This window comes from Schistocerca gregaria, chromosome 3 (genome assembly GCF_023897955.1).
Source record: "Schistocerca gregaria isolate iqSchGreg1 chromosome 3, iqSchGreg1.2, whole genome shotgun sequence".
In the NCBI taxonomy this organism is placed as follows: Eukaryota; Metazoa; Arthropoda; class Insecta; order Orthoptera; family Acrididae; genus Schistocerca; species Schistocerca gregaria.
In genome coordinates, this window is record NC_064922.1 from 685,592,320 (window position 1) to 685,619,273 (window position 26,954).

Sequence of the window (26,954 nt, forward strand, 5' to 3'; positions counted from 1 at the left end):
CTTGTTAATTGTGGTAATCTCTAAGCAGGTCCTCAGTTTTGCGAATCTGTGGTGGGTAGATATTGCTTAGCAGGGGAAGCCAGTAGACAGGAGTTGGTCTGATTGTACCAGTAATTGTGTTGTTAAGCTGCGCATCGATGGAGAGGCTATGACAACTTTTACACCACACTGAAGCACTGTACTCTGCGGCCGGAAAAAACAATGCAAGAGCCGATGTAGCAAAGTCTCCATTGAAGCAAGCCAGGTTGTGCCACACAGCCTCAGAATGATGTTGTTGCCAGCTTTTATTTTGGCTGATGTGTTTTCCAGATGTTTTTATAAGTCAGAGTGCGGTCGGGCATGATGCCAAGATGCTTTGGGTACTTGTTGTGACGGAGAATATTGACATCACAATGCTTCTTAGTTCAATGTTAGTTTAGTTGTTGAGGTGAAACGCACAAACCTCGCTCTGACTGTTACTGGGCTTCAGTCTCCATTTTTTGAAATATGAGTCAAGGGCGGCTAACTGCTCTGTTAGTGTTCCCTCTGACTGACCAAGCTCTTTTGATTGACAAGCCAGAATGATATCGTCCACACAGTAGAATTTCCTTAAAGATATATAAAGGCTGAACAGGAGAGGTGCGAGAACTAAAGACAACAGATGTGTAGTTTTTGCAGGAAACCGGCCTCTTTGTAAGTTTTCAGGGCTAGTACATGCTCGTTGCATCTTCGGTGAGGCGTAAATTTCGCTTGTTCTGTTGGAATGTGTTCTAAAACACAACCACTAATTCCGTTTAAATACGTGCAACCAGGCATGGAAATTGGCAGAAAGTTCTGGAGGAGATCCAGTGATTTGTTAGGTTTTTAGATTGCCACAATTTTTGTATTTTTCAGTTCCTTTGGAAGTGTTCCGTCATCAAAATAATAGAGAAGAAGCGAGTCAGCCAGCTGGCATTTTCCCCAAGACGGGGTAAAAATTCTGGATGGATGTTATCAGACTCTGCAGTCTTACCACTTTTAACCTGTGCTAAAGTTACCTCTATTTCATCTGGGGTAAAATAAGGAAGAGAATTTTGAATCGCTTGGAGACTGAGCTTTTAGCTTTGCTAGATCTTTTATGATTCTGGAGGTATGCTGTTCATCCCTAGACAATCTGGACGTTTTTACTATGTGGTTAGCAATATGACTGACTGAAATGCCAGACTTCAGACCAGATTTATTAAAAGAGCCACGCACTATGCAAGCAAGAACCAAAATTTCCTACTTGAATGTTTGAAATTCAAGTTTTCTACTTCTCAGACCAGGACACTTTCCTTGCATCATCAAGGCTATGAAGAAGTTCATCTGCAATATCAGTGTCTCTACTCCTTTTAAATTGTTGATATCTCTTATCTGACCCCAGGGTATATTCTCTCCTATATCCATGAGGTACAGGGACGGATTTAGAATGTTTGTCTTTGGGGTGCGGGATGGGCACAAGCTTTCATGTCAATAATTATTCATGTCACAACAGAGCACAGTGTATCTGTCTATGAAAGGGCACTTATCTGTTAAGCTCAGGGTGGCCTTTACAAGGACTTTGTAATGAATTTAAATCAGCTGAACTGTTTTATTCAAATTTTACTTGTTTAATCACAGTAAAGCAAGTTAAATAAACATTCTATATAGGTACAACATAAGATACGCTCTGAGAAATAGGGCACTCTCAAAAATACTGCAAGTTCAGTCTACTCTTAAATTTTCGATAGAACACTTATAGCACTACTGCTATAAATTTGACTTTCCTGTTGATGTGCTTCAAAGCTAAGCTACTCAGTCGGTTTTCCACCACGGTGCTACGAAGATAGGTTTTTATTCATCGCAGCGCAGAAAATGATCTTTGTGCTGTGCTAGTAGTGATGGACAGAATCGTTAGAAACTGAAGGGCGGCTGCGATGTTTGGAACACAAGATGAACTTTTATGAACTTATGGAAAGGCTGCCTTGAGGGCTTGTTTTTTCCTTAACTGATTCCAAATTTTCAGTTCCCCTTTCAAAACTGCGAAATATGGCAAGCCATTTTTGTATATTACAACGTTCTTCAGCACTTCCCCAGTGGACGTATCAGAAATGTATTTCGGTATTAGCTTCTTTAAATGACCAGCGGCTTCAAGGTGTGCTCTGGGAAATCTATAGGTCAGTTCATTGCACAGAAAATCTAGAAAAGGAATCCAGTTTGCCACTCTAAAGAATTCCTCGTGTGACTCAGCTGGGGCATTCGTTCGATTCGTCTGTAACGCAGTTGTTCTAAGAGTTTTTATCTCAGTGCCAAATTTCTCAGCAAGCTCTCCTGCTGCCTTAAAGACAGGATGGAAGTGTAAAATACCGTCCTGATGAAGTTGCTTCAAGCTCTCGTGTGCTGCTTCCATGAGTTGCATTGCTTGGAATAGATCCATTTCCTTGTGTTGCAGTTGTAGAGCAAGTGGCAATGCTAACCTAAGCACTTCGGCAAGTACACATAAAATTACAATAAATTCTGATGGCTCCACAACACGAAATAAGAAAAATACAGTTGTTGCGTTACTGCTTCCACTGCGAATGTTACATAATTTCTGCAGCGCATTAGTTGGGCTAGGAACGATTTATCGAAAATGCAGGATAGCGTCATGCCTCCCTACCCAATCTTCATTGTGTGAATCTTTTTTGCTGGTAGAGATGACTGTATTTCTTCTTCTAATAAGTATCGTCGCTGAGTAGATTCCCGGATGAAGTTCTTTAATGAACCAATTATATCTATAGCATTTCGTAAGCTGCCTAGAGTAAAGGCATTGCGTAGCGTGAAATTGAGCCTGTCACTAGCAAAGTGACAGTAAATTGCTAACGTCTGTTCCTGTGATAAAACTGCTTGAAAGAGGATTGTCCTGGGCAGTAATTTACATCAAGGTTATTTGCTTTAATCTCCTGCAGGATGGTATACGTTAAGTGTTCACCCGTCAGGTCAGTAACAGCAACGAATTTTAGAAAATCTTCTCTTACAAAGCTACTCTCAATATCAAAGAAATGTATGCATAGCAATAATTGTCCAGAGATGATAATATCAGTTGCCTCATCTGCTATTACAGTGAAAAATTTGGATTACTTTATGGAATCAATTATTTTTCCGGTAATAACATAAGCACAGCACTCTATTAAATCAATTTGTCTTGTGTTACTGACATAAATGGCACTTCTTGAGATCGACTGCACGTGTTGTATTAATATTTTATCGCTTGGTTCCATTCGAAACTTCAGTGAAGCAGCCGGCCACTGTGGCCGAGCGGTTCTAGGCGCTTCAGTCCGGAACCGCACTGCTGCTACGTCACATGTTCGAATCCTGCCTTGGGTATGGATGTGTGTGATGTCCTTAGGTCAGTTAGGTTTAAGTAGTTCTAAGTCTAGGGGACTGCTGACCTCAAATGTTAAGTCCCATAGTGCTTAGAGCCATTTGAACCACCAGTGAAACATGAAAGTTTCCTTCTTAAGTAGGATGGATAAGCCAATATTGGGGACATTGTGTTGGCTGTATGGGAAGTCTGACAAGACCTTTTTTGATGTAGGTGTTGGCTGGTCCTTAGATCATGGGAGACAAAACAGAGGTCTGGATTTTAGCCTTTCTGCCATGCAACTGGTCGGAATGTAAAGATTGTTTGAGATGAGATGTTACAGGTGAGTGAAAATTAGATAGACTGATAAGGTAAGGAATGAAGAAGTCCACCACAGAATCGTCGTAGAAAGGAAAATAGGGAAACACTGACAAGAAGAAGGGGCATTATGATAGGAAATGTGTTAAGACATCAGGTAATAACTTGGGTGATACTAGCTGGTCAAAACTGTAGGGAAAGACAGAGATTGGGTTCCAAATAACGTTATTGTCTTTATAATTGCTATTAGTTATTTCAATTTTCGTCCACTCTTCTCTTTCTAACCTCATCCATTCTTATTAGGATATTCGCTGCCTTCCCTTCAATCACATGCACAAATATCTGCCATTCATCATGATAGTCTTTCTCTCGGTGATTGCGTATAATTTCAGTTGCTTTCTTACACATTTTCATTGGTTTAGTCACTAGTCTGCCTAATTTTACATCATTGTTGCCTCCTTCGACTCTACTGAAGAGAACGCAAGCTTTGCAAAATCCGCTACTTAAATTGCTGCTGTATGCCAGTCAAACATTTTCTTCTAGCCATTTTCTCTGGAACGATATCACTTTATCAGCTTGTGCAACTTGCGGTAAGCAAAATATGCACTTCAACCGTTGAAATATTTTCTCGTCCGTCAGATGTCGGCTCTTGTTAACCAAATGATCGGTATCACGTTCATCTACGATAGTCTCGTTATCACACAAACCACTCACATTACTTACAGACGAATTACTAGTAGAAGCTGAACCCACAGTCACTGGAAGTGATTCCCTTTTCCAACATTACCTTAACTTTCACTTTTTAAGTTTCCACCAAAAAAACAAGTGAAGTGTCTTTCGTTGTTTAGACCCACTCACATCTGTTTACCGCACAGTGGGAAGCAAACACAAAAATGTTTGCTTACAAACAATTGCTGAAGTGATCACGTTCGTCACGTTCATTCCACAAGTCACAGAATGACAACCTTGCTTATTTAAATTACACGGAATAGGAATAGCAGTGCGTCTACTACAAACATCTACCCGCCATAGTTGCAAGTACACTCCTGGAAATTGAAATAAGAACAATGTGAATTCATTGTCCCAGGAAGGGGAAACTTTATTGACACATTCCTGGGGTCAGATACATCACATGATCACACTGACAGAACCACAGGCACATAGACACAGGCAACAGAGCATGCACAATGTCGGCACTAGTACAGTGTATATCCACCTTTCGCAGCAATGCAGGCTGCTATTCTCCCATGGAGACGATCGTAGAGATGCTGGATGTAGTCCTGTGGAACGGCTTGCCATGCCATTTCCACCTGGCGCCTCAGTTGGACCAGCGTTCGTGCTGGACCTGCAGACCGCGTGAGACGACGCTTCATCCAGTCCCAAACATGCTCAATGGGGGACAGATCTCGAGATCTTGCTGGCCAGGGTAGTTGACTTACACCTTCTAGAGCACGTTGGGTGGCACGGGATACATGCGGACGTGCATTGTCCTGTTGGAACAGCAAGTTCCCTTGCCGGTCTAGGAATGGTAGAACGATGGGTTAGATGACGGTTTGGATGTACCGTGCACTATTCAGTGTCCCCTCGACGATCACCAGAGGTGTACGGCCAGTGTAGGAGAACACTCCCCACACCATGATGCCGGGTGTTGGCCCTGTGTGCCTCGGTCGTATGCAGTCCTGATTGTGGCGCTCACCTGCACGGCGCCAAACACGCATACGACCAGCATTGGCACCAAGGCAGAAGCGACTCTCATCGCTGAAGACGACACGTCTCCATTCGTCCCTCTATTCACGCCTGTCGCGACACCACTGGAGGCGGGCTGCACGATGTTGGGGCGTGAGCGGAAGACGGCCTAACGGCGAGGGATCGCAGCCCAGCTTCATGGAGACGGTTGCGAATGGTCCTCGCCGATACCCCAGGAGCAACAGTGTCCCTAATTTGCTGGGAAGTGGCGGTGCGGTCCCCTACGGCACTGCGTAGGATCCTACGGTCTTGGCGTGCATCCGTGCGTCGCTGCGGTCCGGTCCCAGGTCGACGGGCACGTGCACCTTCCGCCGACCACTGGCGACAACATCGATGTACTGTGGAGACCTCACGCCCCACGTGTTGAGCAATTCGGCGGTACGTCCACCCGGCCTCCCGCATGCCCACTATACGCCCTCGCTCAAAGTCCGTCAACTGCACATACGGTTCACGTCCACGCTGTCACGGCAATCTACCAGTGTTAAAGACTGCGATGGAGCTCCGTATGCCACGGCAAACTGGTTGACACTGACGGCGGCGGTGCACAAATGCTGCGCAGCTAGCGCCATTCGACGGCCAACACCGCGGTTCCTGGTGTGTCCGCTGTGCCGTGCGTGTGATCATTGCTTGTACAGCCCTCTCGCAGTGTCCGGAGCAAGTATGGTGGGTCTGACACACCGGTGTCAATGTGTTCTTTTTTCCATTTCCAGGCGTGTATATACGTGCGAGATGCGTGGGTCATGAGTAGAGTGTTCTAACAAACGATATTTTATGTTTTATACGAACCACGACTGAGGTGAGGGAGGCACGTGCACCTGTGCCGCTTCCCCCTCCTCCATATCCGTCACTGACGAGGAGTATGTTGCTTAGCAGATGCAAGAACAGCTTCAGCAAGACGGCTGTAGCTCTGGGGTTTTGGTGGAATAAAACAAATTTTTCCAGGTGGTGCGCTGACTGTTTGCCTTTCTAAATATCTGTTTACGTCGGAACACTGGCTTAGCCAGTGGGATGTATAAACAAATATTGAGAGTAACAGATCTGTGTTAGCTGTGTGGGTAGTCTGACAAGACCTTTCTTGATGTAGGAACTGGCTTCTCTTTACGATTATGAGAGCCAAAACAGCGGTCTACGCTATGTGGTTCAAATGGCTCTGAGCACTATGGGACTTAACATCTGAGGTCATCAGTCCCCTAGAACTTAGAACTACTTAAACCTAACTAACCTAAGGACATCACACACATCCATGCCCGAGGCAGGATTCGAACCTGCGAGCGTAGCGGTCGCGCGGTGCCAGATTGAAGCGCCTAGAACCGCTCGGCCATTCCGGCCGGCTCTACGTTATAGCCTCTCTTCCATGCAACTGATGTGAATGTAAACGTTTTTATTTTAAGCCCAATCAACTGGTGCATTACCATAGTCGTTGTTTCGTGCGTATTTCCCAACTGCTCGTGTTGGCTATTACAACTCCAGCATATGGTGATTGATGAACAGTAATTGGTAGAACATTCGGCAGCCACTCAACGTTAGATAGTTTGCAGATATTATGGACAGTGAACTCTTCAGACTTTATTGACACATTATGAATTTCACCATTTCGCCAAGGAATCACTTTTAGCTCGGCTAATTCCTTCTATATTTAGTTGGCAAACAAGGACTGAAGTTCCAGTTTTTTTGTCATTTGGTACTGAGAAGGGCCCTTCGCTAGTATTTGGTTGCTTAAGTTATTTTACACGCTTGCAGCCAGGAAGTCCAATAAAAGTCCGGCTGCCGAGACGGTCCAGTTCATTCAGTGCTACCTAGGGTGCACGTGCAGCATTTCACTGTAGACGCAAGCTATATTTACACCACTGTTGAATGCAATGAACAGTGTAATGAGTACAGGATATTGATTGAGAATAAATCGACAAAAGATAAAAGTAATGATAAACGGCAGAAATGAGAATAGCGAGAAACTTAAGATCTGAAATGTGTCATCACGCAGTATATCATGTTCAGGAATTCTGTTACCTTGGAAGCAAAATAAACAATGACGGACTGAGCAAAGAGGGCATAAAAAGCTGACTTGCACCGGAAAAGAGGGTATGCTTGGCCCATAGAAGTCTACTGGTAACAAACATAGACCTTAAATTGAGGAAAAAATCTCTGAGAATGTACGTTTGGAGCTCAGAATGGCAGTGAAAAGCGGACAATGGGAAAACAAGAACAATAGAGGATCGAAGCGTTTGAGACGTGGTGCTACAGACGAATGCTGAAAATTAGATGGACTGGTAAGGTACCAAATGAGGAGGTTCACCGCAGAATCGGTGAAGAAAGGAAATATGGAAAACACTGTCAAGAAGAAGGGACAGTACGATAGGAGATGTTTTAAGACTTTAGGCAATAGCTCGTGTGATATTATATTGTCTAAGCTGTAGGGGAAGGTAGAGATTGGAATACATTCAACAAATAATTAAGGACTGGTACAAGAGAGGAATTCGCAACGGACTGCATCCAACCAGTCATAAGCGTTTTAACTAAAAGAATAAAAATGAGAAAGCGTATTACAAGTACCCTCCCCCCCCCCCCCCCCCCCCTCACCCTTCCCTATCGCCGATTCTTTTAAAAAAATCGAGTTCCCATGTATAAAACAGCTTCAACAGTCTGATTACTTTACAAATGAGCTAACGTGATATGTAGTTTTACACACATCTCAATGTTCGTGACGTCATATCTCCTGAAATATGTCCTCTGTAGACTGAAGAATTTTTGCAGGTACTGCAGGGAAGCAGCCTACTCACGCCGTATAAAATTGACATCAGTCTTTTCATTGTGTGCCAGACAGTCCGCTGTAACTAGCTCTGAAGTCATAAATGTTGCGCAGTACTTTAAAAATCAAGTAAATAACCTGAAACGTTGCTAGCATGTCAGGAGTAATACTATATCATTATGTGTTGAATATCAGTTCAATAACTTTAACCATTTTCGAGATTTGGACGTTTTTCTGTAAAAATCATTGGCGCAACAGAAAAGAGATAGAAACTTAAAAATTTATATTTAGATTCCTTTTGCATAACAATATAGTAGAAACAGTATTCTGAATCTCATAAATTAAAATTTTAGTTCAAATTCATGACTTTCCGGTTTTTGTCTTAAAAATTAAGGAAGCAAGATAGATTAAGTAGGTAAATAAATAAAGCTAGGATGTTTAAGTAGAAGGGACATCAGCTATTATCATAAAGATGTGAGAAGTTTCAACTGAATAACTAATAAACTACAGCGATAACGTATCTCCAAAGGGCAAGTCCAGAGCTCGTCTACTGCCTGTAGCGTAATTAAATTAATTCTCTCGCCCAAAATATTGGACTTAGCCACGTCAGACTTTTATTATGATTACTTACCTGTGTGCTGATTGCACTTTTAAATTGAGAGCTTCATTGGCCATCAACAAAGGAAGCAATGATTTACTTAATAACTTAAAGTGGTCCATTACTAGCCCAGCGGCTAGTCGGGACAGCGAATTTAATCAGGCGTTCCCTTAGCCGTCCGCACCGCGGCTTTATATATAAGAACATTGCGCGTCGCGTAGGTATCATTGCTATAAACAGCCTCGAATGCCGTAATAAGTTACTCGGGATACGCGTAACCATAAAATCATCTTCGAGTGAAGTGTTAATTCTGGGGGGGATGACTTTAATGATCTATCTTCAGTTCGCGTATGTCGTATTTTCACGTGCCGCCGCAGGACAGACATTCTACCATTATTTAGCGTGGCGTTTGATGAACTTTATCATTAAATTATGGCGAGCATTCACTTAAGCATTTAATTTGAACAGTTATAGTTGCATCAGCGCATTAGACTCTGAACTGCTTTGATAGTTGGATTGTGTGGATTCTTTTGGTCTGTGACTTTCAGAATATAGTGAACCTTTTAGAATGAATCGTTTTTGATTATGAATCCGAGACAATCTCCTAATTCCTCAGAGCTATAAGCTGTAGCTATAAGTGTATTTCTCAGTTGAAGTGGGCACTAGGAATTCTAATTACAGGCTTCACGTTTTGCTGATCACTTTCTGGTTGCCAATATTGTAGTTAGAGAGCCAGTGTTGAGGACGGCGAACAACAGCATTAAATAAATCATAGGAACATTTCATTAACAATTATTTCCACCCGCTGCCCCACATATGGTACACCGCTGGAAAAGATATTTCACAATATTAACCAATAATCCACCCGCCGCCCCACATATGTTGCTACTCGGCCGGGAAAGATATTCCACATTTATTATTCAACAACTAATATCCATACGCCGCCCCACATATGTTGCTACTTGGCCAGGAAATGCGTCTTTTCTACATTACAAAACATTTCAATACAAATATTTCCACCCGCCGCCCCACAGCACATTCAGTGGTATATGTAGATACTGTCTACAAAATGTGATGCAAGTAGAGTTAGTAGTAAAGAACTAGTAAATTAAAATCATGTCTGGTTCTGAAGATCTGCTGCATGAACAGCGAAAAGTAGAAAGCGGTAAATAGACTTTCCTCCTGTCATTATTTTCTAGGGGAGGGGGATGAACGAAAAAAGTTTCTGGAAGGTTTGAAATTATGCTTACGGTTTGTTGGAAGTCGCTAACTATTTTCATCATCAAGCACTGGATGAGTGGATGGATATAGTCTAGGTAATTTGCGCGCCACAACACATACGCATACTTTTTAACTTTGACTTATTGTGTTAAACCTGTAACGTAAGATTATACTTCTTAATGAGCAGGTTATGCGTGCGTTTTAAATTTTTATATTCAGTCAATAACTACACCAAATACGTAAAATTAGATTTTTGTTGCCCACAGAAGTCATTAGATAGGCAACCAGCAACTGAGAGCAGGTGACATTTTAGGTGCTCAGTAATACAGATTGTTTTCTTTCTTTGTAATCTTATCATAAAGGAAACATGTTAATTGTTTACGAAAAAGTTCTGTTCTAGGATAACTACAATCAATCTAGCTGCAGTCCAAACCAGATTTATTTGTGTAAATAAAACCAATAATAAAGCAAATTATTTGAATGCGTGGTGTCTGTCCTTTCGAACATGCTCGAAAGAACATGAAGCATCCCCTTAGAAAAATTTAATGAATGACTGTGCTGGTAAACCTCTTACGTTATTTGATTTCAAACAGTTGAGCAGAACTGAACGTACTCAAACATTTTCCTCTTTACTTATTCTGATCATCACTAAACTGACACACAAGTTTCTTTTTTTTTTTTTTTTTTTTTTTTTTTTATAGCGCAATACAATCTGAATCAATAATCCTTACAAAAGAATGGCCCTGCCCTGACTAACAATAACCTGTACCTTTCATGAATCACTTACCTCACAAAAATCTTTGTTACTCCGACCACTGCAATACAGCGAGCGCCAATACTGCCAGCTAAATAAAATATTCTAACTGATAGGCACAGTTAGCAAATGAAGAATTCTGATGGAGAACAATGTACTTACCTTAATATTGTTCAAAAGATATATATATATATATATATATATATATATATATATATATATATATATATATATATGACACGCAGTCTTACAAATTTCACGCAGTCTTACAAATTTCGTTTTTCTGACGGACACACTTCCAGATCGTTCGCTCTCAAAACTCTACCGTCTCTCCACATCCGTCACTGCTGGCGGCCCACCTCCAGCTGCACAACGCTCTGTTCACATCCAACTGCCCAACACTACAATAGCGAATATTCCAACAATGTCAACCAGCCACAGATTGCACACAGTACAGTCAGTGATTTTCATACAGAGCGCTACGTGGCGTTACCAACATGAAAACCTAAAGAGCCTATTTACAAACAGACACTGCGTGGATTCCGCAGCTGTTATACATTATATGGAAACTGAAGGTGGAGAGGGGAAAATTTGATAGGCTTAGCTGGGCAATGGATCCTACTTCTTTGGTGTGGATGAACAAATATGTCCGATCACTTGTGGGAATCTCAGAGAGCGATCATGGAGGAAATGGACAGGGACCGCGGACAGGTGGCGCTCGGTGGGAATGTGGCACCGCCGTGAGGCGTACTAAGATAGTCTGCACAGTTGCAGTAGGCTGTGGCGCCGTGGTTAACGCACCTGCCTAGTAAGCAGGAGTTCCAGTTTGAATCTCGATCCAGCACACATTTCCATTCGTCGCTGCAAATTCCGCGTAATGTCCTGACGCAGCTGATAGCAGTGATCTTCTCCTTTTCCTTTTCTTTTTGCCCCTCTCCGCTTTCAGTTGACATACAATAAGAATGCATTTTACTTATATTCCTGCAACTGGGGGATCTAATCTTTTATATGATGCTGACTGCAAATGCTGGATTGAAGAGCAGTTTTTACAGTTAATGAATGTAATCTGATACATCGTGATGTCACATCAGCAAGGTCGACAACACATCATACGCCGCAGTGTCGCGGTTTGCCGGCATGTCAGGCAACCACTTTTTGCCGGGTAGCAGACTTCCTGGTTTTTCCGCTAGGCGAAAATAAGATCGCCGCCAGAGGTCATAGGGACCTACTAGCTTCTGCGATCCACGTAACGGAAAATACACCCTAAGATATCCTGCCGCCTTGCGGAATTTAGGCCGGCGCAGCCGCTGCTGCGAACAGTGCTTTGGTTCGCCGCGACGCAACGGACGGTTCTTTCTTCGTGGTTGTAGAGGACATAAAAGCTGACTTAATTACTTTTGTAGTACAGCGACTGTAGACTATTCCAAGGTAACTTTAATTTCGTACCAGACAGAAGAACTTAAACATTTTGTGGAACTTAAGGTCCGTGCGTAGATGGAAGAACTGAACCCTTAGTTGAACTTTGCTTCAGGAGAGTAGGAACGAGTCCTAGCATTTTCATTTGTGTGACCAACTTGTTTCTAAACTACGGTCTTCAGCCAGTGACTTTCGATTTGTCAATCTTGTATCATTATTATTATTATTACAGTAACATATGATCGTGAGAGTATCACTTTCGCATTTACCTCACTCTGGAAGGAGCAAGACCCGTCGTTCCGGAGGCTAAAATTTTTTGGCTAATGCGTAATGCACAACTTGCAAAACGTGACTGAGCAGCGAATGTATTTCCTGGCTTGGAAATACCATGACCGCTGTGAGAATGAGTCCTGCTGGTAAAGTTCATTTCTTCAGTCTCTAATGGTTCTGATGCGCCCTACTGTCCATATGGGCTACACCTATTACACTTTGAAACTGACCCCCCCCCCCCTTCCCCCGCCCCACCCCCCACCACCACCACCCTTATAGTAACACAACGCAACTGTTTTGGTCCAAGTATCGAATTGGCGTGAATATATTACATGAAAATGTGGATATCAGTATGAAATAAAACCTCTCATATGTTCTCATCCAGATGATGAACATATGACTCAGATATTTACATTGTTTCCTGTCACTGTGTGTGTGTGTGTGTGTGTGTGTGTGTGTGTGTTCGTTACCCTGCGAACATTATTCTCACCGACGTACAGTTTTGATTTTTTACGCTAGGATCGTCATTGTCGCGTCATAACGAGGCGACCAGCGTTCTTAAGTATTTGAATCAGACCTGCGTCTCACCAGAGATTGCCCATGTTTGTGCTGGTCAGTGTATGAGCAGTATATGCCGGCGTACAACGTTGATCGACGTTATTCACGGTGCTCACTTACCCGTACTTACGTGTGCGTATCATAAAGCGTTAACGTATTAACTTGTAATGGGAAATACCATGTTTATAATTCCCGCTAAGAGACCGCACTGAGGCGTGGTACTTAGGGAAAGGCAGATTTGGGTGTGTACGAGGCCTTACTCAGTTACCACTGGTTGCTCTTTTTTTTTTTTTTAAATAACCACGTACACTTTCCAGAATGAGATTTTCACTCTGCAGCGGAATGTGCTCTGGTATGAAACTTCCTGGCAGATTAAAACTGTGTGCAGGACCGAGACTCGAACTCGGGACCTTTACCTTTCGCGGGCAAGTGCTCTACGATCTGAGCTACCCAAGCACGAAAGTAGGAGACGAGCTACTGGCAGAAGTAAAGCTCTGAGGATGGGGCGTGAGTCCTGCGTGGGTAGCTCAGATGGTGGCGCACTTCCCCGCGAAAGGCAAAGGTCCCGAGTTCGAGTCTCGGTCCGGCACACAGTTTTAATCTGTCAGAATGTTTCACGTACACTTTCTTTTGGAACCATTTGCATATAAGGTTGACAATAAGGAACAATCAACAAATTTGACTCTTAGGACAATACCTAATTATAAATTCTTTAGACAAATTGCATTCACGGCTGAAGGCCTTATTGACAAGAAATACAAATTATTTGTCGGGCTGAATGCCTCAATAGTAATTACTCAAAAACAAGTTGACGACTGAAGGCCTAGATAGCAAATTCTTACTAAAATATTATAAAAAACGAAAGGGACAATCATATTAAGAGACAATATCTAATTGAAAATTATTAAGACACATTGCATTCACAGCTGAAGGCCTTATTGACAATCATCACAGTGTGACCAAATCAAGAGAGACGTGGGCCTCAGACAGTGCTCCAAGGATCGTCCTGGGAAAGTCGCTCAACTTCATAAACGATAAGACAGGCAGCCAAGAGTTGTATTCACTTAACCGGGTAGCAACTCCAATTAGTGACAGTTAAAACGCCGGCCAACACTCTTGCAACATCTACCTAACGTCTGATAACAAACACAACGATGGAATAGTACACGCCTTACTGGACAGGCGAGGAAAGGTACACTGCCGCGAAAATACGCTAACCTCCAGGGCAGGTAACAGGGGCGTTAGCGGCCACTAGGCAGAAAAATACCGCTGGTTGAACTTCATCAATAAACACAAGGAATTCAATGATTAATAACAAAAGGTGGAGGATGGCTAATTAATTTCGCCAACTCCAAACACTCTACTCATTGCTCTTCGCCTCAGTAACTCTTTGAGCAGCAACGCGCGAACAAACGGCGTGATCTCAAAAGAATGGAGGTTTCACTACTGGGTTAATGTTCACTCAACTCAAAGGTCCTTGGTCCGGTGGAGAACGAGGTTGTCGCCCGCGCAACTACAGCCCCTCTATCTGGCAGTGCCTGCGTGCCACCAGCGGTCTCGGCATGTCCTTTCGTTGTCGGACCTCACCGCTGCTCCGTCCCAACCGAACTACCCGACACACTCCGACCCGGAAAACACTTGACGTCCCTCCAAAGATAGTACCATCGTACTAGATATCGATAACCGCTGCTGCTGCCACTCACGGACAGACAACGCTAGCAAACATGGCGCCAGTAAACACAAGAATAAAACGAGACGCCACTATCCCTATTACACGATGCCAACCTACCAACGGCATCATCGCGAGCCGCAACACGGCTCACGTATATAATATTTAAACCGGAAGACACAGAAAAAGTAATTATGGCTTTATCACAGTTGCTGTCATTCTTCCATGTCTGAAGAACTGTAGGGGATGTGTAATATTACTCTTATTTCTCAGTTAGAAACTGTTATTGTATCCAGCACAGTAGACTGAATCAAACTGGAACTGTTTAAATATACGAGAAGAAGCATACCCCGAATTAAAATTGCAATCTGAGATTTTCCATTATTAAATGACTACCGTAATTAGACACCTGTTTTTAATGATAGATTGAAGCATGGGGAACATTTTGGCTGCTGTGAGATTTTGTCTGATTGTGTTCTCAAATTTTGCTTACCTTGAGAAGCCAGTGGTTTTAGCTCCGAGGTAAGTGGTACATATTTTCTCGAGCACAATGTAACCGATAAGACGTAGACTGTTTGATTTTCTCCAACTTCTTGATTTCAGTACAAGTAATACAGCGCATTTTTCCAGTTGATAAAGGAATCCACGAGATCCAGGTCTCCTTCCTCTGCCTCAGAAGCTATGTAAGGAGATGTTCTTCTGTTAATTAGTTAGTATTGTAGGAATATTGGGCAATGAACTGGTAGTTACCACAGCCTAGGAGAACTGGATTATTCCAGTTGCTCAACATGCAGTGACTTGGTTGTGATACCCAATGTCATGGATCCCTTGTAGTATGAGTGCCTGGAAGTGAACAACAACAAGCTCGGACACCAGTGAAGCCAACTGCTAGCCAGTGGCTCATCTCCTTTCAGCCTCTGGAGGGAGATGCCATACTAAAATGTCTCCAAGTAGGATATTAATCTCTAATATTGAATATTTTTGGTACTTTAAGTGTAAAAATAGTGCCACGATAATTTTGGCGGTAAACAGCTCATTTGGTAAAAAGGAGACAGTCCGCAATTTGCCTAACGATTATCCCCCTATTTTTGATGATTACATCAAATGTACCAACAGCTTATAAATTTCCCTTCGTCTGAATTACCTTCTGTTTTTTGAGGTCAGATTCCTAAATGAGAACTTCAGCTATCTGTTCATTCTAGGTTCAGACTTTCTGATGCTTAGAAGTATTTGGATAGGGGCACTGTCTGGTAATGTCTTAATTTAGCATTGATCGGAAGTTTCCAGTAGTTGATTGCTAGATAAACCATCGCGGAATATTCACAGATGGGTGTGACAGAGAGTCTAAATAATATTTAACATGCTGAGCACCACATCTGACACTAAAGTTGATGAAAACTACCTCCGCTGTATTACTACACATTTGTTGTGTTACGACCGGTTTAGTTCGTTGAACATCTTCAAGTTGCCGAGTGGAGCTGAAGTCGTGACATAAATGGTCAAGTTGTCGTATATAATGTTAAAGATCAAATCCAAAAACACTGATCATAACAATCAGTGTTTTTGGATTTGGACATTAACATTCACATGACAACCGGACCATTTATGTCACGACTTCAACACAACGAGGCAATCAGAAAACGTTCAACGAACGAACCAGATCGTAACACAATAAATGTGTAATATCACTACTGAAGTGGTTTTCATTAATAATTAAAAGAGTCTAAAAGTGATTGATAGTAGCACCAGCGCATCAGTTATTTACATGTCTCGCGCTTCTTCTCTCGAAAGCCAGCGTGCTGCGCATCTGTCTAAAGGAACATGTCAAATATTGACATTGTTCAAGTAGCAGTGGTTGAATCAACAGACATTTCACCGCTGTCCACAACATAAGTTTTCGTAATTGTCAGACTCTTACCGAAAAAGAGCCATTACAGCATGAACCCAAACGAAACGTTTCTGTCTTGCAGGCAGGAACTTAAGTGAATCGTCGTATAAAAACACGGTTGAGAATGCCTGTTCTCTTAGCTGTAACCCACTTAGAACGAAAGTTGCTGGGAGACCTAGACATGTTTCTGTGAGTTGTTGAAATGTTTATTTGCTGCTGTGTCAGGTAATCAGTTTGGAGCACTTCCCAAAGTGGTCACAGAACTGAACAGTTTCCTCTTCTTCTTCTTTTGTTACGGGCCAGTTAAGGCGTACGTTTCTCCCAAAAAGCTTCAATCTTTGTTCAGTTTTCCCTCATGTATTCAGTTTTTTATCTTCTCTCTTCTGTTGAGCATTTTCTTTCCCGTATTTTTGGAACTGTTTTGTCGCGGAAACCTTTCCATCTCTCAATTTTGTTCTGTCTACAATTTAATTCTTGCTTATTTACGCCATTTCCATCTGGTTTTCATGCTGGTTCCTAAGCCAGATGTGTTTACCTTTAATTTTTTTAAAAGCTGAATTTTACAGTTTTATTAATATCATTATAGCCTTGAAACTTACTGGAAGTTTGAAACTCTGTGCCGGATCGGGTCTCGAAGGACGTTCACGGCTCTATCAGCTGGTATTTCAGTATTAGACGACAGTCAATCCGTACCCATACCATCCACAATTTACTTATTCTCGGTTCCCGGTTGGCGTGCGGGAGGGGGAGGGGGGGGGACCTGTAAGGAGTCGCCGCCCAATATGGGGGTGCCTCAGGTAACTGTGAACCAGAGAGCGCCGACAACGGCGTGCACGGAGAAACACTATTGTTGGAAGCTCGAAGCATGGAAGTCTGTCTTCGGGACTGATAACTTGCGGTAGTGCTCGAGCAGAATATCGCCGCACCAGAACAGAAATGCATTCCCGTCGTGAACGCTGGGAGATCCCAATACGTGGTTCCGTAGCGGAGGCTGCTGGAGTTGGCTGTCACCTGACGAAATGCACAGCTGGAGCCATTTCGTTGCCGTGTCCTTACTACTTGACATGGCTCTGCAATCGTCGAGCACCAAATAACTTACAGCCAGGCATGTGTGATTACACGCAATGCTACTAAATTTTTGTCCGAAGAGATGAGGAAGAAAAAATCTCACTAAACACCGCGCTTGATAGAGCTGGAGGACTCAGTAGCCTACCTCCTGCATGAAATAATTCTGAAGCTGAAATACAGAATCTGACTCCAGTCTCTTCGCTGTACCTACGCAGAACTCTAAATATTTTCTCATATCGTTTACCATTTAAGCAGTATCATTGTAGAACGAATCACAAAAAGACCTGGATCTGATCGGTAACATCGCTGTTTTAGAAAGATTCTGAAGCCTTTCCTGTCATCAGTAGCATAGGTTACCTCTCGTTTTATCCCATGACTCTTATTTTTGTCCAAAAGTGAACCAAAATATCCGTCGCATTTTCAACACACCTCTCAGCTCTCCTCTTTTCTGTGTCGTGTTCTGTATTTTTCCTCTTCTACTAGCATTAATTTTTCTCCCCTTTTTAGTTCTGCTAGATTTTACCTGCTCTGTCTCATTCTTTCCCAGGCCAACTAACTCTTGCTCTTTATAAAGTTCTTCTCATAACGCTACCGTATCTGTATTATTACTCTTACTTAGCAGAAACGTTATACTACTGGCGAATGTATGTTCTTAAAACTAATAAATGCTACTACGAAAGTGAATGCGTAGCACTAAATTATAAATAACATAACCTATAAATACTGGAAGAAGGACCACGAAGTAATATTCGGTTCAATAAGAAGCAAAGAAACCTGGGAATTAAGAAGCAATGACGAAATATATAACAATATAGAAAAAGAAAATAAAACAAAAGACGCAAAAAGATAAAAAATACTGATGTTTTTATCCACAATAGAAGATGAACGACAATAAGCTGACAAGACAGATTTTCAAGTATCTCTCGCAAAAGAAATTAATCATAAGCTGGATCCGAGAAGTTAAAATAAGATTTAGAAATAAAGAAGAACAGAAGAAGCGTCAGAAAGAGATATTTTCAGAAAAAAGTGTTAAAGTTAAAAGGATTCTAAGACAGAAGCAGTAAGAGAATAGGTGTGAACTTGTCAGATGAAAAAAGAAACATGATAAAAAGATGAACGATATTTGGAGGAAAAGAAAAGAGCAAATGAGAGGGAACTGAAATAATCATGTGGTACTTATCTCGCTAAAACGAACACAGAAAAATTACAAATTTATGACGAACTTCTTTTTTCTATCTCTTTACGCATACACTTACAAAATTGTAGACTTGCATTTAGGTTTACAGCATACTGGTACGAGGTACTCTCGCGCAATTAATAACGAAAGTTAGAGTTCATCGTCCCGTCATGTAGAAATCATTCGCAGATGATGCTGTAATTTACCGTCTAGTAAGGTCATCCGAAGACCAGTATCAGTTGCAAAGCGATTTAGAAAAGATTGCTGTATGGTGTGTCAGGTGGCAGTCGACGCTAAATAACGAAAAGTGTGAGATGATCCACATGAGTTCCAAAAGAAATCCGTTGGAATTCGATTACTCGATAAATAGTACAATTCTCAAGGCTGTCAATTCAACTAAGTACCTGGGTGTTAAAATTACGAACAACTTCAGTTGGAAGGACCACATAGATAATATTGTCGGGAAGGCGAGCCAAAGGTTGCGTTTCATTGGCAGGACACTTAGAAGATGCAACAAGTCCACTAAAGAGACAGCTTACACTACACTCGTTCGTCCTCTGTTAGAATATTGCTGCGCGGTGTGGGATCCTTACCAGGTGGGATTGACGGAGGACATCGAAAGGGTGCAAAAAAGGGCAGCTCGTTTTGTATTATCGCGTTATGGGGGAGAGAGTGTGGCAGATATGATACACGAGTTGGGATGGAAGTCATTACAGCATAGACGTTTTTCGTCGCGGCGAGACCTTTTTACGAAATTTCAGTCACCAACTTTCTCTTCCGAAAGCGAAAATATTTTGTTGAGCCCAACCTACATAGGTAGGAATGATCATCAAAACAAAATAAGAGAAATCAGAGCTCGAACAGAAAGGTTTAGGTGTTCGTTTTTCCCGCTCGCTGTTCGGGAGTGGAATAGTAGAGAGATAGTATGATTGTGGTTCGATGAACCCTCTGCCAAGCACTTAAATGTGAATTGCAGAGTAGTCATGTAGATGTAGATGTAGATGTAGATGAACACCAACTCAGCTGAACATGGGTGTGAGAAGGAGTCTACAATGACCTTTCTTGCATAATCAACCGCGGATTCGCCGAAGTGAATCAGGAAAATGATCGATGAAGTAAATCAGTATGCAAAGCATTCTTTATGTTGCGGTCCACAGCTTTTATAAAGGACACAATTTACGTATAACCATCACAAAGTTGCTACAAACGTTATTGTTTTACAGTTACGACGGCTATTTAATTTCAACCTCCGATCGGTTGGGAAATTTAAACCACAGTGAAAATCCGATGAAACTTTGCGTCGATGTGTTGCGCAGTGTTTGTAATATGTCCAGCGATCGCGTCAAGTCAAAATTTTCAGTTCGGAGCGGACTACGAGCACGTTTAGATGCGTAGGGCAAAAGCCTTTTTATTTTTCAAGTTTGTTGACATGATCAACCAGGAGATGTCGTAAATTTTTATGTTAGGGATTGAAAACCCATGAAGTCAAGTTCTCAGATGATATCTTCTTTTATTTGTATTGTAGCCGTAAGTGATAACTAGTCCAAATAAAGAAGATTTGATGTGCAATCTTGACTTCATGGGTTTTCAATCCCTAACGTGAAAAAAAAAGAACTGAAGAAAATAGCCCTGATGTAATCGATTGTATTTCATCGTCTGTCAGACTAAAAATTTTAAAAAGAGGTATATCATACTTCATATCTTCATACGTTAAAACCAGTCTTTTACTAGTCCATCCCATTCTTTCCCCTCACTGTCAATCTGCTCTTCCCCCCCCCCCCAATCCCCCTGTGTCCGTCTGTTCCTTACACCTCTGTCCATCTCCTCCTCCTCCTCTCATGTCATCTCCTCTTCCCCCCTCTCTCTGTCCATCTCCTCCCCCCCCCACCCCATCTTCCTGTTCACCTCCCCCGCTTTCCTTTCGCTGTCCATATCCCCCTCCCCTCCCTCTCTCTGTACCCACCACCTCCACGCCGTTATCTCTGCCCATTCCCTCCTTCGGTGTCTGTCCATCTCCTCCTCCCCCTTCACTCTCCACGTTATCTTGCTCACCCCAATAGGAAGCTGGTGGTTCTTACCCCCACAGTATTTCTTTCCAGATCGTTGCTAATATGCCACATGTCAAATTTACTTCATGTGTATTTAACACATTTCACTCGTATTTGTACAAATATTTCACCTGTACCTATAGAGAATTTTGACCTGGAATTTCGATTTTATACAGGCCAATGTTTACGACGTCGTACCCAATAAACTATGCTCTGTTTAATGATAGTTCTGCCGTTTCGTAGAGTGGTATATGTAGCTACTGTCTGCGAAATATATTGTTAATAGAGTTATTAAAGACGTAAAGAAGTATTCTCAAGTACTGCGTGACTAAAGTGTGTGTATTCGCGCATCGTGGCTTCACTGCTTTTTCACCTCCAACCCCAAGCCTTTGATAGGTAGGTGGTTCTTACACCGATAGCGATGGTTTCCAGGCGGTAAGTGATATGTGTATCAAGGTTCGTTGAAATCGGTCCAGTGCTTTGGGAGGCGATGTGAAACATACACACATACTTACGTGCATACATATACAATATGTATTTTTGTAATATGTATGGATAATACATAAATAAATACATAATACACTCATATAAAGGGGAAACATTGTTACCAAATATCTCGAAACGTTTTTGACAGATTTACTTAAAATTTCACAAGATTCGATAAGAACCATTCGGACAGACAGAAGATTATGTATTTTAGTATATATAATATAGAAATGTATAATGTAATATATAAAGGGAAAACATAGTTAGCAAAAATCTCAAAAAGTACTTGACCAATTTATTTCAGATTTAGTACGAACTTTAATTAGACCGCCGCACGGGATTAGCGGAGCGGTCTAGGGCGCTGCAGTCATGGACTGTGCGCCTGGTCCCGGCGGAGGTTCTAGTCCTCCCTCGGGCATGGGTGTGTGTGTTTGTACTTAGGATAATTTAGGTTAAGTATTGTGTAAGCTTAGGGACTGATGACCTTAGCAGTTAAGTCCCATAAGATTTCAGACATTTGAACATTTTAATTAGACTAACATATACAAATCTGAAGTATATTGCCCAAGTACTTCTTGAGATTTTTGCTAAAAGTGTTTCCCATTTATATATTACTTGTACATTTATATATTATTTATATACAGAAACGTAAATACTCTATTGTCTGCCTGAATGTTTCTTAGAATATCGCGTAATATTTTCGAGGTTTTTGCTAACAATATTTCACTGTATAAGCTCGTAAAATTCACGATCGATTTACATCCAATTTTAAACGACATTCTATTAAACATTCAGACTAAAAAATTCTGAATTTGGAATAACAATAAACAAGGTTCAAACTCAGAGGGGGGGGGGGAAGAGGAAATGGACAGAGGGAGGGGAGGAAATTGACACAGAGAGAGGGAAGGAGGACATGGATAGGACAGGAGGATATGGAGAGAGAGGGAGGAGAAGGTAAGATACAGAGGGGGGAAGTAGGAGATGGCCAAGGAGAGAGGGAGAAGAAGACAGGGTGGAGAAGTAGATTAGGGCATGCTTTCTCTTTTCGTTCTTCTCCATGTAACTAGACTGAGCAACAGCAATGCATAGTCGGGTACAGCTATTATGTTACACACTGTGGTGACAAAATTCATGGGATACCTCCTAATAACGTGTCGGACCTCCTTTTACCCGCCTAGTGGCACATTTCGAGGTGGCATGGACTCAACAAGTCGTTGGAAGTCCCCTGCAGAAATAGAGACCCATGCTGCCTCTACAGCCACCCACAAATGCTAAAGTGTTATCGGTGCACGAACTTACCTCTCAATGATGTCCGATAAATATTCGATGGGATTCACGTCGGGCGATATGAGTGGCCAAATCATGCGCTCGAATTGTCCAGAATGTTCTTCAAACCAATCAGGAACAACTGTGGCTCGGTAACATGGCATACTGTCATCCATAAAATTCCATCGTAGTTTGGGAACAATAAGTCCGTGAATGGCTGCAAATGGTATCCAAGTGGCTGAACATAACCATTTCCACTCAATGATCGGCTTAGTTGGATCAGAGGACCTAGTCTATTCCGTGTAAGCACAGCCCACACCTGCTTGCACAGTGCCTTATTGACAACTGGGGTCCATGGCTTCGTGGGGTCTGTGCCCCAGTCGAACCCTACCATCAGAGCTTACAACTGAAATCGGGACCCAAATGACCACATCACGGTTTTCCAGTCGTCTAGGGTCCATCCGATGTGATCACGGAGCGAGGAGAGGTGCTGCAGGCGATGTCGTAGCAAAGGCACTCGCATAGGTCGGCTGCTGCCATGTCCCTTTAACATCAAATTTCGACGCACTGTCCTAACGGATACGTTCATCGTATATCTCACATTGATTTCTGCGGTTAGTTCACACAGTTTGTTACCACTGACAACTGTGCGCAAACGCCGCTGCATTCGGTCGTTAAGTGAAAGCCGCCGGCCACTGTGTTGTCCGTGGTGAGACTTGACGCCTGAAATTTGGTATTTTCGCCACGCTCTTGTCACTGTTGATCTTGGAATATTGAATTCCCTAACGATTTCCGCAATAGAATGTCCCATGCGCCTAACTCCAACTATCATTCCACATTCGAAGTCTATTAATTTTCGTCGTGCGACCATAATTTTGTCAGAAACCTTTTCACACAAATCACCTGAATGCCAGATGACAGCTCCGCCAATGCACTGTCTTTTTATACATTGTGTACATGATACAACCGCCATCCGTATATGAGCATGTCACCCTCACATGAATTTTGTCACCTCAGCATGTATTTGTTTGGCGCTGAATTCTAGACAAGATGATTTCGTGCCGTACTCGAAACCCACTCAATTTCGCGGCGCCGAATGTCTATAGCTTGAATACCGTACTTTACACAGAATGTTTCAAAACTAATTTTACAAACTTTGTGGATAAGTTGCTTATGCTAAAACAAGGAATAATTTCACATGAACATATTTCCGAAAATCCATCGTTTTCGAGTTATTAATCAAAGTTACCGTTCAACGGTTTTCCAGCACAGCATAACAGCTTCACTTATCTATTCTTCCGTTTGACACATTGTATCCTGGATGACGTTGTGTTCCCAGGGAGACTTGTTTATATTCAACAGTCTTCTGTTTTAAAAGTGTCGATTGTGTACATGTGCTAGAGGTAGTGAGTTAAGTGAATGTCCTCCGTTCAACCATGGCAGGATATTCATTTTCGTGAGCTGTCAGACACGATTTTTACGTATGGCCGCGCTAGTGATATTGGCCATTAGACTGAACGGCTGCATTATGCGGCGTTTCCAGGCCGAAGAGAGCTGAACCATACAACTTTGTTGCTGTGTATCATTTCATTATAGATACAGAATCCATAGCACCACAGAATATTGACGGAGGAACACCACGTGCTGCTCGTACGCCTGACCAGGGAGAGTGCGTTCTACTGGCTGTCGAGCAAGAGCCAGGTATCTGCGTACGACAAATGGCCCTGGAATGTTTTAACCTTCACATTCAGTATGGAGAACTCCTCACGAGGAAACCATACGTCGGTATCATGGTCAGCGCGTGCAGGGCCGTATGCTTGCCGATCACCCACTACGAGGAACTTAACGCCGAAGGTTTGTTGCACAAACTGCCAATACGTTGTTTGTCTCTTTAGTTTTGTTGACAGACGAGGCCACGCTGAGAAGAGATGGAATAACAGCTTTCCACAACTAACACATATGGGCCGATCACAGTCCTCATGCTGCAGTACAGACTAGATATCAGCATTCGTTTATGAGTAACGTACGCGCTGGAATTTTAGGTGACCGCCTGGCTGGGCCATTTGTTCTCTCAGCAGCTGTTACATGTGCTGTCTACAGGAACTTTATTAAGAACATCCTCCAAGACCTACTAGAAGACGTGCCTTTTCAAATAAGAAGAAACATATTGCTTCTGGATGATGGGGCATATTTCACAGTCTTCGAGATGCACTGACAGGTATCTGCCGTGACAGACAGATAGATAGAGATGGACCACTTCCATGACCGATCTCAGTCCTTCGCATTATTATCTCTGGGGCACCTTAAACGATTTGCCCATGCGGCAGACCACCAGTATGCAAAAACTCGTTGTAGTTGTGGCATGGAAGCCTGCAAAACCATTCGAAATCGTCAGGTAGTTTTTGAAATTGTGCAACAGTTCATGATTCGACGAGTTCTTGCATGTGTTGATAAGCTCCAATCATCTAAGTTATAAACTTTCATCAATAACTCGAAAATGAAGGATTTTCGGAAGCTTGTTTACATGAAATTTTTGTGTTGTGTTGGTATAAGGAATCTGCCTCCAAGATTTGTAAAAATGTATATGTTCGGTTCTGTAAGAGGAAGTGGGTTTGGAATATGGCACGCTGTCATGTAGCCCAGAATTCAGCGTCTAACCTGTTTAAAATATAGACATGTGGTAAACACCATTTAAAAAATTTACAGTCTGCTACACGAAGTCATACAGCTGCAGAATAGTAAATACCTTAGCAGCTTTGAAATGTTTGCACATAAAAATGCTGTAACCAGTATGGCGAGGCAGAGAGATGAACTGCCTTGCTCCCGAATGGCGATTCCAGTGGCTCTGCCGCTGCAGCGCCGCCGCTTCGTTGACAGAACAACCGAACAACAAATGCGCGCCCGCTGTGAGAAGAAGCGTAAACCGGAACAGTGGCAGGGGACACTCACCGCTCGTGTGGTCTGCCGTGGCAGAGACGGCGCATGCAGGAGACGGGCGGCGGGCGAGGCTCGCAGAGGCTGCGTCGCTAGCGGCTGGACTGGCGTCCCGCTGAAGACTGGCGCGTTCCGGGAGGCGCAGCTGGCGATATCCCCGCGCGCCCCACCGTCTCCCTCCTGTGCAGGGGATCGCGTGGCCGCGGCAACTCGTTTTCCGCGATACGGCTCACGCAGCCGCCCGCTGCCCGCGTGCTTCTGCTAGAAAGTGTTGCACGAGCCCAGAAAGTGAGGAGCAGCATCACGCAACGTCTGCCCGCATCCCACACATCGACACCACCACGATGCTCTCGCTCCCTTTCACAGACTGTTGTGTGGCAGCTACTTTCTTCAACACTTCTGATCATGTAAGAGTCCTCAGGTAGCGGAGGGATAGACATTTTCATTCAATACAGCATTTCTGACAATGACTGTCTGCGAATTTATTAAAATACGTATAAAGCATCGCCGAGAGCGACAAGGAATACTGTGGCCTTAGCAATCACCACATATGGCGAGGCAGCTAACACAATGACAGGGAACCCCAAATACACTACTGGCCATTAAGATTGCTACACGACGAAGATGACGTGCTACAGACGCGAAATTTAACCGACAGGAAGAACATGCTGTGATATGCAAATGATAAGATTTTCAGAGCATTCACACCGGCTGGCACCGGTGGCGACACATACAACGTGCTGACATGAGGAAAGTTTCCAACAGATTTCTCATACACAAACAGCAGTTGACCGGCGTTGCCGGGTGAAACGTTGTAGTGATGACTCGTGTAAGGAAGAGAAATGCGTACCATCACGTTTCCGACTTTGATAAAGGTCGGATTGTAGCCTAGCGCGATTGCGGTTTATAGTATCGCGACATTGCTGTTCGCGTTGGTCGAGATTCAATGACTGTTAGCAGACTATGGAATCGGTGGGTTCAGGAGGGTAATACGGAACGCCATGTTGGATCACAACGGCCTCGTATCACTAGCAGTCGAGATGACAGGCATCTTATCCGCATGGCTGTAACGGATCGTGCAGCCACGTCTCGATCCCTGAGTCGACAGATGGGGACGTTTGCAAGACAACAACCATCTGCACGAACAGTTCGACGACGTTTGCAGCAGCATGGACTATCAGCTCGGAGACCGTGGCTGCGGCTACCCTTGACGTTGCATCACAGACAGGAGCGCCTGCGATGGTGTACTCAACGATTAACCTGGGTGCACGAATGGCAAAACGTTCTGTTTACAACATCATGATGGTCGCATCCGTGTTTGGCGACATCGCGGTGAACGCACATTGGAAGCGTGTATTCGTCATCGCCATACTTGCGTATCAGCCGGCGTGATGGTATAGGGTGCCATTGGTTACACGTCTCAGACACCTCTTGTTCGCATTGACGGCATTTTGAACAGTGGACGTTACATT

General features: G+C 43.0%; 1 protein-coding gene across 1 annotated transcript in view; it reads right to left on the reverse strand.

The window, feature by feature from the left end:
* Positions 1 to 25,600, reverse strand: part of LOC126354272 (uncharacterized) — a 113,114-nt gene extending 87,514 nt beyond the window's left edge. The window contains exon 1 of the mRNA XM_050003812.1: positions 25,498 to 25,600. The gene's annotated coding sequence lies outside the window, so the exon portion shown is untranslated. The remainder of the gene's footprint in view (positions 1 to 25,497) is intronic.
* Positions 25,601 to 26,954: the final 1,354 nt, after the last annotated feature.